Here is an 18,755-nt window from a genome sequence, read left to right on the forward strand (position 1 = left end):
CCGTTGAAAGGAAACTGTGGCCCCTGTAACCGGGAGCGCAAGTCTTGGTTAAGCATTTAAGGGCAAAGGACCTTATATTCCCCTAAGGTGTGGATATGGAGCCACTGAAAATAAGGACGCGTAGCCTTCTAAAGGCGAGGGCGTGCAGCCCTCTGCAGGCGAGGATGTGCAGTCCTCTTATGGTGAGGACATACAGTCCTCTAAAGGTGATAGGTACTAGTACCCAAGGGTCCACCTTTATGAGAAAGCAAGAGATCGACTCATCGAGAGGGTCGGTCATCCAAAAAGATTGGACACGAGATGTAGGAAATCTATGCAGTTAACATGATTTTTAGGGATGCAGACTAATGCAACCTTTGTCGTGAAATTTGGTAATGCTAACCTCATATGAAACAATGCAATGCAATAGAAAGTTGTACAATGTTCATGACATTCTTTCCCTATTTTGTGATTTTGATTTTGATTAATTTTTTTTTTGGAAAACACAGATTGACTGTCCTTTTGAAAAAGGTGATAATTCATGCAACCTTATCCTATCTTTTGCAAATCTCTCTGGGAACTCCCTCAGAGTGTATGTTCTGTTTTGATTTAGTCACTTGACCATTTTGGAGTGACGGGAATAGAGTCGTTTGACGTTTAATCAATCTATTGAAACTCCAGGGCTTGTCTCCCTTTTCTTTGTTTAAAAACATCGACGGGTGAGAACTTTTGATCTGCCCCTATGTTCACTTGAGGCTCATGCACGATGCCCCTCATTGCCTCAGTGTAAGACTTTGGGGTACCAATGACCTTGTATCTGAGAACCTATTGGGTGAAAACTTCTAATCTGCCCCTAGGTTCGCTTGAGGTTTTTGCATGGTGCCTTTCATTGCCCAGTGTAGGGTTTAGAGGTACCAATTGTTGTCTTGTTTTCACAACCTCGCAGTGAGGAAGAACGAAAGATGCAGTTGATTCTTGCAAAAAGAATTTTCCTAGGACGAGAAATAGTTGAAGGATTTTTCAATTGATGGATTAAGTCAAATGACTCCTATGTAGAAGCAAGATGTTTTAATGTCTTGATGATGCTAAAGGATCAAGTGCTTCTAAGTTTTACTCAAGACAAGAATCCAAGAAAATCAAGATATATGATCAAGTTGATCTTTAGAATCTTTAGGAAGAAGTTTCCAAATTGAAAAATACAAAAGGTTTGACCAAAGAATTCTATCATTTCAAATTGAGATTTTCTCTATGGTAATCAATTACCAGCAGTTGAAAATGTTTATCACAGTCACTAGAAATTTGAATTCAAAATTTATGATGTGTAATTGATTACCAGAGGGGATTTTCAGACAATAATTGCCAAGAGTCACACCTATTCAAATTTTTTATGAATGACCATCAAAGGTGACTTGGAAACACGAACTTAAAGGGAGTTTTCATTGCCCAAAAAGTTTTATCCTCTTAAAAGATTAAGAGTTTTTTCTGAACTGAAATATTTTATCCTCTCAAAAAGATTCCTTGGTCAACCACTTGCATAGTCAATAAGGAACTTTGATTGATCTTCATTGTACAATCTATCTCTTTTAAGAGAGATCTCTTCTTCTCTTCTTATTTCTGAAAAGGGATTAAGAGACCGTGGGTCTCTTGTTGTAGAGGATTCCTGAATACAAGGGGAGGGTTGTCCCTGTGTGGTTCAGACTTTGTAAAAGGAGTTTTACAAAGAGAGTGGAAAATTTCAAGTGGGTTGCTTGAGGACTGGATGTAGGCAAAGAAGTGGCCGAACCAGTATAAATCAAGTTTGCATTCCTCTCTTCCCTTAAACTTCTTTTATTTATCGCTATTTATCTTTTGCTTTAAAGAAGTTTATTTTGAATTGTCTTTTGAGTAATTCATGTTAAGGGTGCATTGTTAATCCAAAAAGAGAGAGTGAAAGTTTAATTGGGGAATAGTCTTCGTATCTTAATTCAACCCCCATTTTTCTTAAGTTAACTGAGGCAATTTGTCCAACATCCTATTCTTGATAACTCACTTCTCTCTAAAAAGACAAACTTTTCGGAATGATAAAATGAGGTCACATGAACGTCTTGAAAACACAGCCAATCAAATGTTTTTTTTTCTTTTTCTTTTTGAACCTTTTTTTTATTTTAATTTTTATTTTTATTTTGAAATTTATTTATTTTGAACTTTACTTGTTGTTTTACGGCAGCCCCACCAACGTGCAAGACGAGTAATCTCTGATTGAACGGTCTTGGAAGTCCAAACTCAGGAGCACAGGTCGCTTGAGCAAACAGACCAATGGCTTGCACCCACATTCCAGTGAAAGTTGAATAAGCAAAGATGCGTTTGTGAGAGGACGAGGGACAAAGATATCAACTTTATCCATTTCATTTAACATTGTAACTGTGGTTTACAATAATGGTACAGACTTGAAAATCCTGATGGGTCATTAGAGACATCTAACAACAGCTTTCAAAATTGCCCCATGTGTGGCATCTCTTGTCAATGTCAGGATTTACACACGATTCTCCTCAAATTTCAGCCAGCCCTCATCAATTAGACCTTGCACCTTACGCTTCAGGCCCCTAGAATGCTCAATGGAATGCCCCGGGGCTTCTCCATGACAAGCACACGTTGCGTTCGAGTCGTATTCTCGGAGAAATAGAGGTTGATGAACCTTGGTTAGGGTTATGGCTACCATTGAATTATCAAGTAGATATGGGAGCAAGTCAGCATAGGACACTGGAATTGGGGTGAATTCTAAGGCTTTCTCGCTGCAAAATTCATTTCTTGGTTGGTGTTTTGGTTTACGCTAAAGGTGGTGTTTGTCATTGGAAGTGCGGTAGGTAGGCTTTGTGGTTGATTTTAGGGATGGCCTTTGTGGATAACTGGGCGGTGGGTAAGGAGAAGGTTTGTTATTGGTTGAGTAATGACATTGTTGGGTTGGTAGGAAACTTGGCTGTATTGGAATGGCAGTCACAGCACGGGCTTCTCCTTCATCCTCACCCTCTTCATTTGCCCCAGTTTTCTCATTCGTCCAAGCAGGGTGACTAAATTTGCCTTTTTTCAGACCCACATCGATCCTTTCACTGGCAAAGACCAAATCTGCAAAGCTTTGAAGGTGCGTAGCCCACCATTTTTTCATAGTAGAATACTGGTAATGTGTCTACTATTATTGTCATCATTTTTTTCCGTCATTGAGGTGCCACTTGAGCTGCCAGGTCTCTCCACCTTTGGACGTATTCTTTTGAAGGATTCGTGCCCCCTTTTTGCACATGTTTTGTAGTTGCATCCTATCCAAAGCCATTATACTGACACTGCCTAACGAAGGCAACCATTAGGTCCTTCCAAGAGTAGACTCGAGAAGGTTCCAAGTTAGTGTACCAGGTAACAACTACCCCAGTAAGACTTTCTTGGAAGGAATGTATCAACAATTCCTCATCTTTTGCGTATGCCCCCATCTTTCGACAATACATCTTTAGATGGTTCTTGGGGCAAGTAGTCCCCTTGTACTTGTCAAAGTCCAGCACCTTGAACTTGGGAGGGGTGATGATATTGGGTACTAGGAACAATTCTTCTAGGTTAGCAAAGGCATAATCTTCACCTCTTTCAATGGCCCTGAGCCTTTCCTCTAGATGGTCCAACTTTCCCATTTCTGCCATAGCATGAGGGTTTTTACTTGTTGTGGAATGCAAGAGGTGTAGCTGGGGGTGATACTGAGGGCCTTCCGAAGTGTTTTCAAGGGGTATACCACCAACTGCTTGCCCTTCAGTGGCATATCCGAGCCAAGGCTCGAAGTCGGCTAGATTGTGATGGGGAATTTCATGTGTCTCCCCCACGATTTAGGAGACATGTGCATGATCAGTTTGGGGTTGTTGGCTCTCAATGGGTATAAGAGTGGGGTTATTGACATTCTTATTGGGAGTGTACGCCACATTGGGTGGCGTATAGTTGAGAGGCAAGCCATATGGCGGGAAGGTGTGCTCGTTTTGAATTTGCACATCATGGGGGCCGCCCGTACTTCCCAAATCTTTGCCTACCATATCTGAGGTTGGATGATTCATTTGGTTGATGCCGGATGGGGACATCAGGTTCACCTTAGCAACAACACTGGTAGCGGCAATTGCAACCGCATTGGCTTCCATTATCTTCTTCACGCTCATCATGGCCTCCATCATTGCGGCCATTTGCTCTTTCATGGCCTCCATGTCGGCCTCCATCTACTCTTGTACCTCCTCCACTTTACCCGTTACTCAAGCTCTAGCACAGGTTCGGTGAGGGCACCGTAAAGCATGCTTTTTTTCTTTTTTATAACAATGATTAGGTTCTCTTTTCTTTTCAAGGAAAGAATGCAATGAGCAATGCAACCAATGAACAACATGGATGTATGCGAATGATGCACAATTGAAGTATTGCGAATTTTTACACAGGATATGGGGTTGAATCAATTTAGATTTTCAACATGGTCCATGACATCTCCGTCAAGGCGAAACTGGAAGTAATAGGGACATCGACAGCCCTAAATGTGTTTGGCAGTAGACGAAGCAACGATGTAACCCGATCCATCTTTTGCCCCAATTTTTGCAAGATGGTTACTTCCATACTTCAACTTGACTCGATGAATCTTTTCATAAAAGTACGAGCTTGGTTCAACCCCATAACCCAGGGAATGGCAATTTTGATCGCCAATACTTCATCAACATTTCATAGGGATGAAAGACTCGGGAATACGCATGCCGTGCATGGAAAATGTAATTATGAGATTTGAGATGCCCGAAGAAACATCCTTTCTTAGTTAACCATGCATTAGGTACCATGTTCAATCATTTTGTTTTTAAGTGAAATGGGTTTATGATCCCAACACGGTTGGCTCATGGTACCGAATATATGCAACTAAGAATGTAGTGTGAATTTTCGCGCTTTCTTTTTTGTTTTTGTCCGTAGAGGAAAATACAAGGATCATGTATGAGCAAACAAAAAGTATGTTGAACGCATATGCATGATGATGCAATGACTCATGCAAAATGGGAATGTGATAACGGACAAATTCAGGAACGATATGTTTATTATGATGCTGAAGAGATGTTTATGCGGTGCATGATATGAATGCATTTACGGACACGAGAGCCCGGAAAATTATCTCTCCTTATTGCGCATTTGGGGGGCGCAGTGCCCCATGTGTGCAGTTAAGAAGACGATATGGATCTTCCGGCTTCCCATGACAAAAGACGAGACCCACATATAACTCATGTGTGACGGTATGATGCAGATGCGTATGCATGAAACGGAAAGAAAACAACACAAAGGGGTAATTCACACATACGAGACTACAGAGATCCAACTTTAATGCTACGTTTTGGGCATGATGGTGCCTCAACGTAGTATTAAAAAGGTTACGTATTACTCTAAAGAAACCGAACATCACTAGCAAAACTATAAACTAGTGCTATTTACCAAAAAATGCATGAGAATGAATGGCACGGAGTGTGTTTGCTCTTTGCCCCTATTTGGGAACCTATAGGACAATATCTAGGGGTCTCTAATAACTACTCCCCAACAATTCATAACTCACACGGCTGTTTTCTAGAGGTATCATCACTCAAGATAATAATATTGTGGCGGTATGGAATACCAGCGACAACACATTATAAAGAGAGAAAGCTCTAGACGAGGTTTCACTATTATCAAGCAAGTCGAAGACCTAGCATGATGATAGATTCACCTTCACTCCTTAAATTCCCATGAACCTGGGTATAGGGCCCCTTTTTTTACTCAAACCCGTGGGTGCTTAGAATGCAATGTAAAGAATGCGAAATAGACAACAATTATTTACATTTTACACAGTTCAAATAAATGCACACACAAAGCTTCACAAATCCACAATTCCTTAAAATGGGCCTAACTCACAAAAATGTCCCCAGTGGAGTCGCCAACTGTCGCAACGTGACCTTCGCGGGCGAGCGAGGGCGAGGCTCACGGGTGCGCTTTCCAAAGGGGGAAAGATGCGCGGAGTCGCCACCAACGTTTATTTGTGGAAAACGTCGGGAAAACCGAAGGAAACCGGTCAAAATGAAAATTCTAAGTTCAGGAGTTGTATTTACGTTTGAGGAAGGTATTAGCACCTTTCACGTTTGTCTCAAAGGACAATAGCCTATTTTTTAGAATTGTGGAATTGTGTCATCTTAACTTTTATTTCTTTTTATTTTTTGAGGTCGACAAAAGCGGGGCTTTTGCTCATACGTACCCTTCTTTGGAGAGGAAATCAGACCTACGTAGTTCTTTCTTATGCGTGAATCAAGCGATTCTTTTTACTTGAGGGGTGATCATTTTAAGGTGTTGGACCTTAAAAATGATCCTTTTTACTTAGTGAGAAACTGAAATGATAAATTTTCAAAACCCTATTTTTATGGACGAGCTTGACTAGGCGAGTTGATTTTAGCCTTAGTTTTACTTTAGTTATTAGTCAATTCAATTAAGAATGAGAAATCCCAAAGAGAAAACGTCCGATTGATTTTTCACTTTTATTTTACTAAAAGGTATTTTTTGATTATTATATTATTATTTTACCTCTTTTTTGATTTCCAACGTGGTTACGGCACGACCGAACGGTCGGAATTCATTTTAACCAAAATTAACGGATGATACAATTCAAACGATCGGTGAAAATTTATTTTATTTTTAGATTAAGCGAGAAATGACTTAAATAAATGGCTTAAGCACGTCAAAAGGGGATATAAAAAGTAAATGAAAATGAGAGAAAAAATACATGAAACAAAATGTGGACCACCACGGGTACATAGAATGAATTGAAAAGCTTGGTTTGAGGTACTTACCCGTTGAAGACTGAAGAAAACGAAGAACGAACGATGAATCTTGAAGAACAGTCGAGAATCTTCGCGTAATTACTCACGGAAACGTTACGGAAGCGCCTCGGCTTGGATTTTCTTCACAGAAATAATTTTCCTCAGCAATTTCGAGAGAGAGAGAAGTGCCTAAGGGGCTAAACCCTTTTCTTTTTCACTTCTCCCCCTATTTATAGCAAAATAGGGGAGAAGCTTGTCGCCCAGCTCGCCCAGGCGAGCAAGGTTGCTACCTCCAGAAGCAACAGCCTTCTGGAGGAAGGGTCTGGAAGGCCCAAGTGGGCCAGATTGCTATTTGCACCCCCCTTTTACTAAATGCACCCCCTTCTATTTTTTTGGTAATTCTTTTTCTGTAACGTTACGAAACTTTACGAATTTCGTAACGATACTTATTTCCCTTCCGCAAGGTTACGAATCCTTACGGATTATGTATTTACTCTTTTTTAACTTTTGAAGAAGTTACGGAAACTCACGGATTGCGCAAAAATACCTCTTTTCGACTTCCGCCACATTACGGAATTTCACGGATCGCGCAAGCCTGCTTCCTTTTGATTTCCGAGACGTCTCGAGACTTCATTTATTGTGCAACAAAGGACGCCAAGTACCTCAAAGCGGCTAACCAAAGGTTGCATGCCATCAAGTAATAATCCCCGGACGAAATTAGGGTATGACAGGGGGAATTTCAACTAACTCTTTTTTGCAGATCCTTTATCAAAAGTTTGACATTGGACTAAGAAAGTTTTATCAGCTAAGTCAAACAACAATATATATTTTGAAAGAATTAAATTTCTATGCACTAGTGTGAAAAATTTTACATTGACAATAAAAATCCTTTACACAAATTCACTATTTACTTGTTCCAAAATAAATAAATAAAAAGGATCCTATCTTCAAAGACAATCTCGTAGATCATCTCACTAATCACATGATCACATGCACTTGCTAACTAAGAAGTACCATATTTTTTTTCTTTTAATCTGCTTCGAAAGGCTTTCATGAGGTGCCCATGTACTACATGTCTTTCTAAGGGAAACTTAATTCATATTAATTAACAAAAAAATTAGATAAATCAAAGTGAACCAACTAACAATCAATATATATATATATATATATATATATATATATATATATATGTGTGTGTGTGTGTGTGTGTGTGTGTGTGTGTGTGTGTGTGTGTGTGTGTGTGTGTAATGAATCAGAGAAAGTTTCCTTATTAAAGGACCAAACTTGAAAAGATAAAAGGAGAGAAAAAGAAGCTTAATTTGAATCACTCTTGAATCTTCACAAACACTATTTTAGAAAAGATACTATGTACAAGTATAAATTATAAAAATATGGAGAATGTATCAAAGCTTGATTCTCTCATGAAGAATAAAGAACAATTGGCACTGCAAGAGAAGCAATAATGCAGAAAAAGAAAGAAGCTATAACAGAATGAAGGAGAAAATAATACTTATATTACTTGCTTTGTGAAGGAAGCTGAGTACATTATTTATAGTTAGTTACAAGGATAACCAACATGGTTAACTAACCAAAGCACAACTAACCTAAGCAAACTAGCTACAATTAGTTAATACAAAATCAAGAGTTAGTCAACATGCCCCCCCAAGTTGGAGAATGGATATCATACATTCCCAGCTTGGAATGAAGAGACTGAAAAGCTGCAGGGCAGAGAGCTTTAGTGAAAATGTCTGCATTCTAGTGAGAGGATGATACAGGAAGAAGACGGAGGATCCCACTTTGAACTTTGTTTTTGACAATGTGACAATCAATTTCAATATGTTTGTTGCTTTCATGGAAGACCTGGTTGGCAACAATGTGGAGTACTAATTTGTTATCACAGAAAAGTAGTGCAGTTTGGATGAAAGGAACAAGCAAATCTTCAAGAAGATAAGTGAGCCATTGGATATCACATATAGCACTTGCCAATGCTCTGTACTCTGCCTCACTGCAGCTTCTGGAGACAGTTTCTTGTTTCTTTGATCTCCATGAAATTAGAGAAAATCCAAGGTAAATAGAAAAACCAGTGACTGAACGCCTTGTATCAATACACCCAACCCAATCTGAATCACTATAATCTTTTAGTTGAGGGGTGTTTTTAGCATGAAAGAAAAGACCAGCTCCTGGAACTCCCTTGATGTACCTTAGGATTCTATATGCAGCTTGCTGGTGAGCATTAGTAGGATTAGAAACAAATTGACTCAAATGTTGAACTGCATAAGTAATGTCTGGTCAAGTATTAGTCAAGTAGATGAGATGACCAATGAGACGTCTATAGGAAGAAGATCAACTATCCCAGAGAGGGTTTCCAGAATTGACATGTAACCTGGTTCCATAATCCATTGGGGTACTAACTGGCTTGGAAACTAACATACCAGAGTCATTCAGGATGTCTAATGTGTATTTCCATTGGCAAATATGAATCCCCAATGAGTTTCTAGCCACTTCAAAGCCTAAGAAAAACTTTAAATTTCCTAGATCTTTGATTTTGAAGGCAACATGTAAATGGTTCATTATGGCATTGATTTCAGAATTGTCATTGCCTGTGAGTACTATATCATCCACATAAACTAAAAGGGCAGTGAAGGAATTGGCGTGTTTCTTTAAAAAGAGAGAATGGTTAGAGGGGGATTAAACATAGTTATGAGAAACTAAAAATAAAGAGTTTTTCATACAATTGATGACTAGCTTGTTTCAGACCATAAAGGGACCTTTGTAAGTGGCAAACTTTTCCAGGCTGGGATTGATTAAAACCAGGTGCAAGTTTCATATACACTTCTTCATGCAGATCACCATGGAGAAAAACATTATTGACATCCAGTTGAGTCAAATGCTAATTATTCATAGCTGCCAAAGCTAAAAGTAATCAGACAGAGGTTATCTTAGCAACAAGTGAGAAAGTGTCTATGAAATCTAAGCCTTCAAGTTGAGTGTATCCCTTGGCAACCTATCTAGCTTTATATCTCTCTATGTTGTCATCAGCCTTGTGTTTAATTTTATAGATCCAGCGACAACCAATTGCAGTCTTGTGAGGAGGAAGGTCAATTATAGTCCATGTTTTGTTCAGTTCTAGTGTAGTGATCTCATCTCTCATGGCTTTAAGCCAACAATCTTGTTTAGAAGCCTCAACATATGACTTTGGCTCAGAAATTGAACTAATAGACATGATAAAATTTCTATGTGCAGGGGACAATTTATGATATGAAAGAATGGATGAGAGGGGATAACAAATACTTGATGGAAGAGAGGCAACAATTGATGTAAAATTGGTATGAAAATCATTATAACGAGCAGGCCTTTGTCGAGGTCGTTCAGATCGAAGAGGGACAACATATGAGATAGGTTGGGGTGGTTGTATATCAATAGTAAAAGTTGGATCAGTAGGATCATCATGGGGAACATCATAAAGGGGATCAGGGGATGGTATGATTTGAGGTGGGTTTTTAGTATCAGGGGCAGTGTTGTTGTCAATATGGAGATAGGGAAAGTCATCTTCATAAAAGATTATGTTTCGAGATGTTTCAATGGCACGAGTTTGTAAATTAAAGGTTAAGTAACCTTTAGTATTTGGTTTGAAACTAAGGAAAACATAAGCATCAGCTCCTGGGTCAAGTTTCTTTCGATTTGCTATAATGGTGCTAATATAGCATAGGCATCCAAAAAATTTTAAATTTGAAAAATCAAATGGTTTGTTGAAATTTTTTTCATAAGGAGATATGTTGTTTAAAAAAGGATTTAGCAAACAATTGATGAATAATACTGCATGAGATAAAGCAAAAGACCAAAAAAATTATGGTAAATTGGCATGAAAAAGGTTAAAAGGTGTTGATGTTTTCTTTCAACAATTCCATTTTGTTGTGGTGTTTCTATGCATGAAGTTTGGTGAATAATTCCCTATGATGCATAAAACTATTTCATTATAAACTCTGCACCATTATCACTTTGAATTGCTTTAATTTTTGTGTCAAATTGTTTTTCCATAAGTGTAATAAAATCTTTGAGGTGCTGTTGTGTTTCACTTTTTGTGCTCATTAAAATAACCCATACATATCTAGAATGATCATTAATAATTGTCAAAAAATATTTGTGGCCATTCATAGAATGTGAGGCACAAGGGTCCCAAATGTCAACATGAATTAAAGAAAAAGGCTTAGGGGAAAGGGAAGTGCTGTTCGAAAATGGTAATTTCTTTTGCTTGGCACAATGGCAAGTGTCACAAATAAAAGATTTATTACTAAAAATACTAGGAAAAGATTGTTTTATGACAGCTAATCTGTCATGGGAGGGATGTCCTAGGCAAAAATGCCAAAGGTCTATTTGCTGTTTATTACAAGAAAAAGTAGAGACAACAATGTTGTGTCTCACTTTCGGGAACAATGGTAGCTGCAAGCTTATAAAGTCCATCAACTACATCAACTGTACCAATCTTCTTCAGGTTGTTCTTTGCCTGTATGAAACAATCATTAGTAGAAAAAATCAATTTAGAATTTAAAGAAGAGGTTAGTTTAGAAATAGAGATTAAGTTGAAATTGAAATCAGACAAGTATAAGACATTAAAAAGGGAAAGGGAATAAGAAATTTGAATTATGCCTGAGTATGTAGCTATAACTTGTTGACCTATAGGAAGTCTAACTATTATGGGAGTGATTTGCTAAAAAAACTACCCCTAATACAAAAACTAGTCTTGGTGCCCTAAAATACAAGGGCTGAAAAATCCTATATTTCTAGGGTACCCTACCTACATTATGGAGCCCTAAATACAAGGACCAAAATTAATGAAACCTTAATCTAATATGTACAAATATAAGTGGGCGCATACATAGCCCATGAACCCGAAATCTACCCTAAGGCTCATGAGAACCCTAGGGCCTTCTCTTGCATCTTTGGCCCAATCTTCTTGGAGTCTTCTATCCAATGCCCTTGGGGGGTAGGATTGCATCATTCCCTCCCCCTTGAAAAGGATTTGACCTCAAATCCAGAGGTTCTTGAAACTCATGGATTCTTTCCTCAACACCTGTAAAAAAAAATAAAAACATATGTATTAGTGATGTTGGGTATGTTAGAGTACGGTATGGACGGAAAACCCCTTTCCTGACCATCTTCCCATGAGAGAATATAGTTCCTCATTAACTCAATGAGTGGTGCTACAAGTATAGAAAAATATGGGACAAACCTTTTATAAAAGTTTGTTAAGATATTGAAGCCCCAAATTTCCCTTATACTTGGTGGAGTAGGCCACTCGGGAATGACCTTTATTCTCTCAGGGTCCATGGGAAACCCTTGATCACTATTTAAAAAGTTAAGGAAAGTAATGGAATAAAACATACCTTTTTCTTTTTTTTCATGTTGATTATTCCTACAAAAAATTACGACAAACCTAAGGTGTCCCACATGAGCACCTAGGTTTGCATTGAAACAAAAAATAAGAACAAACCTACCTAATGAGTCCCTATGTACACAAATCATGAAGATGTTGGGTGCATGAGTGATTTTACAAAAGAGTGTTGCACCACTCAACACATTCATCATACCACCTATCATAGGGATTTGGTGCCTAATAATACCTATTTTAGGCACCAACAAAGCACAAGGATTTAAGCTCTTGTGAACCAAACCCTCATCCAACAACTCCTTTACTTGAGGAATAACCTCAAGCTCAAGAGGTATGGCGGTGCTAAGGGATGTTTCCCTTGATAGGAGAAGGTAGAAAGATTGTTTAAGGAGTGCTCTTTTAATATCACCTTGTGTTGCAAAATGATTTTCCTTGTTAACAATCTTCTTAGAGGAATCCTTTTCCTCCTTTTCCTTCCCCTTGGCCTTTGAAGACAAGACCTTACTATCCTTCTTTTTCTTTTGTTTTTTTTCTAGTTTTTCTTCCTCATCCCTCTTATCTTTCATAGTTAGTTGATCTTTGGCCACCTGTGAAGGTGTTTGAGGATGCAACACAAATTTAGTGCCAAGATGGGTGAGGCTAATTTCATTAGTTAGGCCATTGTAAATGATCTTCCTATCAAATTTCCATGGCCTTCCTAAAAGAATATGTCCTGCCTCTATGGGAACTATATCACAACTAACTTCATCCTTATATGTCCCAATGGAGAAAGGTACCTTCACTTGTTGGTTAACTATCATTTCCCCATGCTCATTGAGCCATTAATGTTTATAAGGTTTTGGGTGAGGAATGATAGTAAGGTTCAACTTGGAAACTAATCTTGTGCTACAACAATTGCAACAAGATTCACTATCCACAATGAGAGAACAAGTTTTATCTAAAATTTTGCATCTTGTATGAAAGATGTTCTCTCTTTGGGATTGAGATAGATCACAAGATTGACCTCCAAGGAGTCTTCTATCCATTAAGATATCACCTTCTTCATGGGGGTAGTCTTCCTCACTAGACTCTTCATCCCTTACTTCATCTTCACTTCCACTAGAGGAAGGGCAAGAAGTATTCTCCTCTTGACTACTATAAATGTCTTGACCCCTCGTGATCATGGTTTTCTTTGTGGGGCATTGAGAAGCAATGTGACCCCTCCCAAGACATTTGAAGCATTTAATGTTGCTAGTCCTTTCTTGGGAACTAGTCTTAGGGGTGTATTTCTCTATGGTCTTACTCTTATCTTCCTTGGGTTTTGAAGGTGCAGCCCCTAAAATTCCATAGGCTTGGTCCTTCCTTGGATAAGAGTAAGAGCCATAAGATTTTGAAGAAGGCTTTCTTTTAAGTTGTTGCTCCACTCTTATACAAAGTTGGACTAGCTCATCTAGGTCCCTATATGGAAGGAGTTCAACCTTGTCTCTCACTTCCATATTAAGCCCACTAAGGAACCTAGCTATGTTTGTTCTTTCCTCCTCCCTAACTCCAGCTCTTAAAAGGAGTAGTTCCATTTGTTGTCTATATTCTTCAACACTCATACTCCCTTGTCTAAGCCTTTGGAGCTTGTCCATAAGCTCCATTTCATAGTAGGAGAGAATGTGCCTCTTCCTAAGGGCATTCTTAAGATCATTCCAATACTCTACTGGAGGATCCCCATGAATCCTTCGTTCCCTAACTAGAGAAGTCCACCAATAGAGGGCATACCCTTGAAAGCTAAGGGTAGCCAATGGAACTTTTCTCTCTTCGCTAATATGATGGCAAACAAAGAGTTGTTCAACCTTCATTTCCCAATCTAAGTAGGCCTCAACATTATCTTTTCCATGGAAATATGGGAGGCTAATGTTAACCTCTTGAGGCCTTCTATCCTTTTCTCTTCTTTGGGAGTGATGTTTAGTATGTGAACTATGACGCCCTCTATAATAGTTGCTAAGTTCTTCACTTAAACTCTTGCAAGAGTCATGACTACTATAGGAGACATGTTTTTCTCTTTTCATTTCTTTCATTATTTTTGTTCTTTCTTCCTCTCTTATTTTCTCTCTTTCATCTTGACTTATTTGTTCCACTCTTTTTTAACCTTTTTCTTTTCTCTCTTGTTTTTCTTTCCACAACTTAAGGGATCTCAACTCATCTAATATCTTATACAAGGGGTCCTTAGGAGTAGAACCCTCACCATTAACACTAGATGAAGAATGAAGACTCATGTTGGTTCCTAAGTTATGGTTCTTTCTTGTTGGGGGTTTGAAAAAAAAGGTAAAAGAAAATATGGTTGAAACTAGCCAAAATAAACACTAAAAGAGGTGTGAAAGATAAGGTAAAAACTAATTGGTAAAAGGCAAGCTACCTAGACGGTTTGACAATAAAGAGTAAAGGAAATAAGCTATGAAAGTAAGCAAGAAATTAAAGTGCAAGAAATGCAAACTAGGCGGATCCTAAGAGTGTTTGGATGACCTCATTTAAGGTTCCCAACAAAACACTCACTATCCTAAGGAAAAATTGCCTAAAATTATTACACACAAATGGAAGTAGGGTGACCTATTGGAGGCTCCCAACTTTCTTCCAATGAAAGGCCTTTTTGTTACAAAATTTGAAAGCAAAGCAAATTGCCAATTACAAAATTACAAAAAAAGTCCTTAATTGTGGTGGCTATTCTCTCTATAGTGTTTCACTCAATTTGGAGTGCTTCTTATTCCAATAGCTCTTAAGGTGGTTGGCTCCTTGTTTCTTGACTCAAATTCTTCAAGATTTGGCACCAATCCCCCTTTCCAATTCCCTATATGGCAACTCACAAGCAAGGAAACAAAGAGACAAGCAATAACCAAAGACAAAAAAAAATGAAATGAAAGATAAACCAATAGAGTTTTAACAAGACCAATTTCCAAGGATTATTCAACAATTAAAGCAATGAAAAGCACAAAAAAGCAAGCTAGGACTCAAAGAGAAACCTAGAATGGCTCTAGAGTAGAGTAGAAAAACTAAAAAAAAAGACTCAATAAACCTCTAGTTTTGACACTTGTTTTCACAATAATTTTCAATTGAAATTTCAGAACTAGGATTGGTATAAATAGGCACCAATTATAGAATAAATTTTGAGCCAAAACAACAAGCACACTTTCGTTTCACTTTTTTTTCCTGGACACTGATTTTTCTGCCAACTTGTGCGATCTTTCTTATTTTTTAATTTAATCCAAATCGCTTGATTCTTTTTTTATAATTTTGGTCCAGATGTCTAGAAAATTCAGTAAAACTTTCAGCTCAAAAAACGTAGTGACCAATTCCCAGTAATTTATACAAGTTCGTATGTTCAAGCTGCCAGCACTAGCGTAGATCTAAGGTTCAGCACCAGAATATTATGAATGAAAAATGATAGAACCTAAAATCAACACAAAAATAAGATTCAAGAGTAGATCTACAAAATTTGAACCATAGAAATGCAAGAACAAGTGTAGATCTAAGATTTAATCGGTTTATTCATGGAGATTTTTGAACCATAGAAATGCAAGATTTTTGAATCTACTATAAACAACACCAAACCACAAGACAATGGAGGATATTCATGGAGAATAAGATGAAGAACAAGGAATTAAAGAGAATTCACCGAACAAAAAGATAGAGGAAGCAAAAGAACATCACCTAGATGAAGATTCTCTTGATACCACATGATGTAAGCTCCATTTGAGCTTGTAGGCCTAGGATCTTCTTCATCAATGGATTCCTCTGCTTCTTGGAAGATGAATGGCAGCAGAATGGAGAAGGAAGAGAGAGAGGAGATGCCACTTCAAGGAGAAGATGAGTCTAGAAGAAGCTCACCACCATAGGAGGCCATGGATAAGAGCTTGGAGGAAGAAGGAGATGAATGAAAGGAGAGGAAGAGAGGAGCACGAAATTTTGTGCTCTAAAAGAGCTCTGAAATTTGAAGTTTAATATTCAAATGATCAAAGTTGAAAAAAATGCACACACATGACCTCTATTTATAGCCTAAGTGTCACACAAAATTGGAGAGAAATTTGAATTTCTATTCAAATTTCACTTGAATTTGAAATTGAATTTGTGGAGCCAAACATTGGAGCCAAAATTTCACTAATTATGATTAGTGAATTTTAGTTATGGTTCAGCTCACTAATCCAAGATCAATTCCAAGATTCTCCACTAAGTGTGCTTAGGTGTCATGAGGCATGTAAAGTATGAAGGACATGCACAAAGTGTGAGTATATGATGTGACAATGGGGGTGTAGTAAGCAAATGCTCACCTCCCCCTCTAAAATTTAATTGGATTGGGCTTCTACCAATTCAATTAAATTTTATTTCCCAACACACACATCAAATATTCACTTAGTGCATGTGAAATTACAAAACTATCCCTAATACAAAAACTAGTCTTGGTGCCCTAAAATACAAGGGCTGAAAAATCCTATATTTCTAGGGTACCCTACCTACATTATGGAACCCTAAATACAAGGACCAAAATTAATGAAACCTTAATCTAATATGTACAAAGATACTTAGCCCATGAGCCCAAAATCTATCCTAAGGCTCATGAGAACCCTAGGGCCTTCTCTTGCTTCTTTGGCCCAATCTTCTTGGAGTCTTCTATCCAATGCCCTTGGGGGGTAGGATTGCATCAGATGACCAGGGGGAAATCCATGTTTTCTATAACAAACCTCCATTGTATGTCCATATCTGCCACAATGGGTGGACAAATTTGTTCCTCTGCCTGACATTCCTCTGTTTGTTCCTCTACCATAACGTGACATGTTATTCAAACCTGGACCTCCTCCTCTTTTTGAGCTAGATGGAAAACCATGTTTTCTATAGCATATATCCTCAGTATGGCCATCTTTACCACAAAAAGAACATGTATGATTAGATGTAGAACTTGCTGCATTAATCATGATATCAATAGAATCAAATTTTCAAATTTGATTTATCCCTATAATCCGTCTTTCTTGTTGCACGATGTAGGAAAAAGTTTTGGAAATTGTGGGCAGTGGATCCATCATTAAAATTTGAGACCTAACATTAATGAATTGATCATTTAATCCTCTCAAAAATTGCATAATCTGATCTTGTGTTTTTCTTTCCATAACACATAGAAGAGCATCACATGTACATCTATTTACACATGTGCATGTAGGATCAAGTCTATAATTCTCAAGTTCATCCCAAATTATTCCTAACTTTGTGAAATAATCAGTAATTGAGCAATCACCTTGACGAATTGCAAAAACTTGTTGCTATAGATCAAAGATTCTCAATAAATCTCCTTGAGAGTATCTGGACTTCAGATCTTTCCATGTCTCTGGCATTATCCATCCAGAGAAGGCTTTGGCGAATAGAGCTTGAGACTGAGTGAATGATCCATGATATCACCATATTATTGCATCTTTTCCATGCAGAATGCAAAGGATGTGTAATGACTGGCTGTGAGATAGTTCCATCCACAAATTCAACCTTGTTATTTGCACTCAAAGTAGTAATAAGCATCAAATGAATCCAAGAATTATAATTCATTGGATCAAGAACAGGAGATACAAGCATTATCGTTGGACTTTAACTAGGGTGAAGGTAATAGGGACTATGAACATTCAAAGATTGGTCAGTTTCTGTGTTCATGTTCAATCAATAAAGTAGAAATTCTTTTGAAATTAAGGAAGATAGAAGGAAATTTTGAAGAATCAAGCAAATCGAAAAATGCAGAAGTAGAAAATGGACCACAGAACAAAAACAGAGTACGAAAAAAAAACAATGCGAAGAGTGGCGCAACAGAGCTCTTCAATCAAAGTGCTCTGATACCATATCAAAGCTTGATTCTCTCATAAAGAATGAAGAACAAATCACAATGCAAGAGAAGCAATAATGCAGAAAAAGAAAGAAGCTGTAACAGAATGAAGGAGAAAATAATACTGATATTACTTGCTTTGTGAAGGAAGTTGAGTACATTATTTATAGTTAGTTACAAGGATAACCAACTTAGTTAACTAACCAAAGCACAACTAACCTAAGAAAACTAGCTAGAATTAGTTAATACAAAATTAGGAGCTAGTCAACAAAATGTACTAAAGCAAATATAGGTAGGCGCATGGAAGAAAAAAAAGTATGAAAGAAGACTTTACAAGAACACAAGCTAGTAACTTCAACAAAAAAGGTGGCAATTACAACCCCAAAGAATGAGACAAGAAGCCCAAGATGTCCCACCATCATAAGTGACACAACTTGTAGAAGGTACTGACATATATTCGCAGCCACCATTGGAGCGGCCATGGAGCCTACCCTTTTAAGCTCTACACAAGATGCATCATCATCCTCTAATGGTGCCACCTCACTCTTTCTTAGCATTGGTCTTGGTTCCTCCCTACCCATCACCTCTCTTGATTTTTCTATGCAAAGCAATGTTCATATATAAAATAGATTTTAGATAAGATATGATCAACAACATGGGAGTTATATAGAACAAGATCACAAGAAAAAGTTCTTCCCATAGGAGCAGTAAAGTTTACCACCATAAACAAACAAATCATAAGACAAATCAAAATAGAATTTGACTACAG

The sequence above is a fragment of the Glycine max genome, chromosome 4 (assembly GCF_000004515.6).
Source record: "Glycine max cultivar Williams 82 chromosome 4, Glycine_max_v4.0, whole genome shotgun sequence".
Taxonomy (NCBI): domain Eukaryota; kingdom Viridiplantae; phylum Streptophyta; class Magnoliopsida; order Fabales; family Fabaceae; genus Glycine; species Glycine max.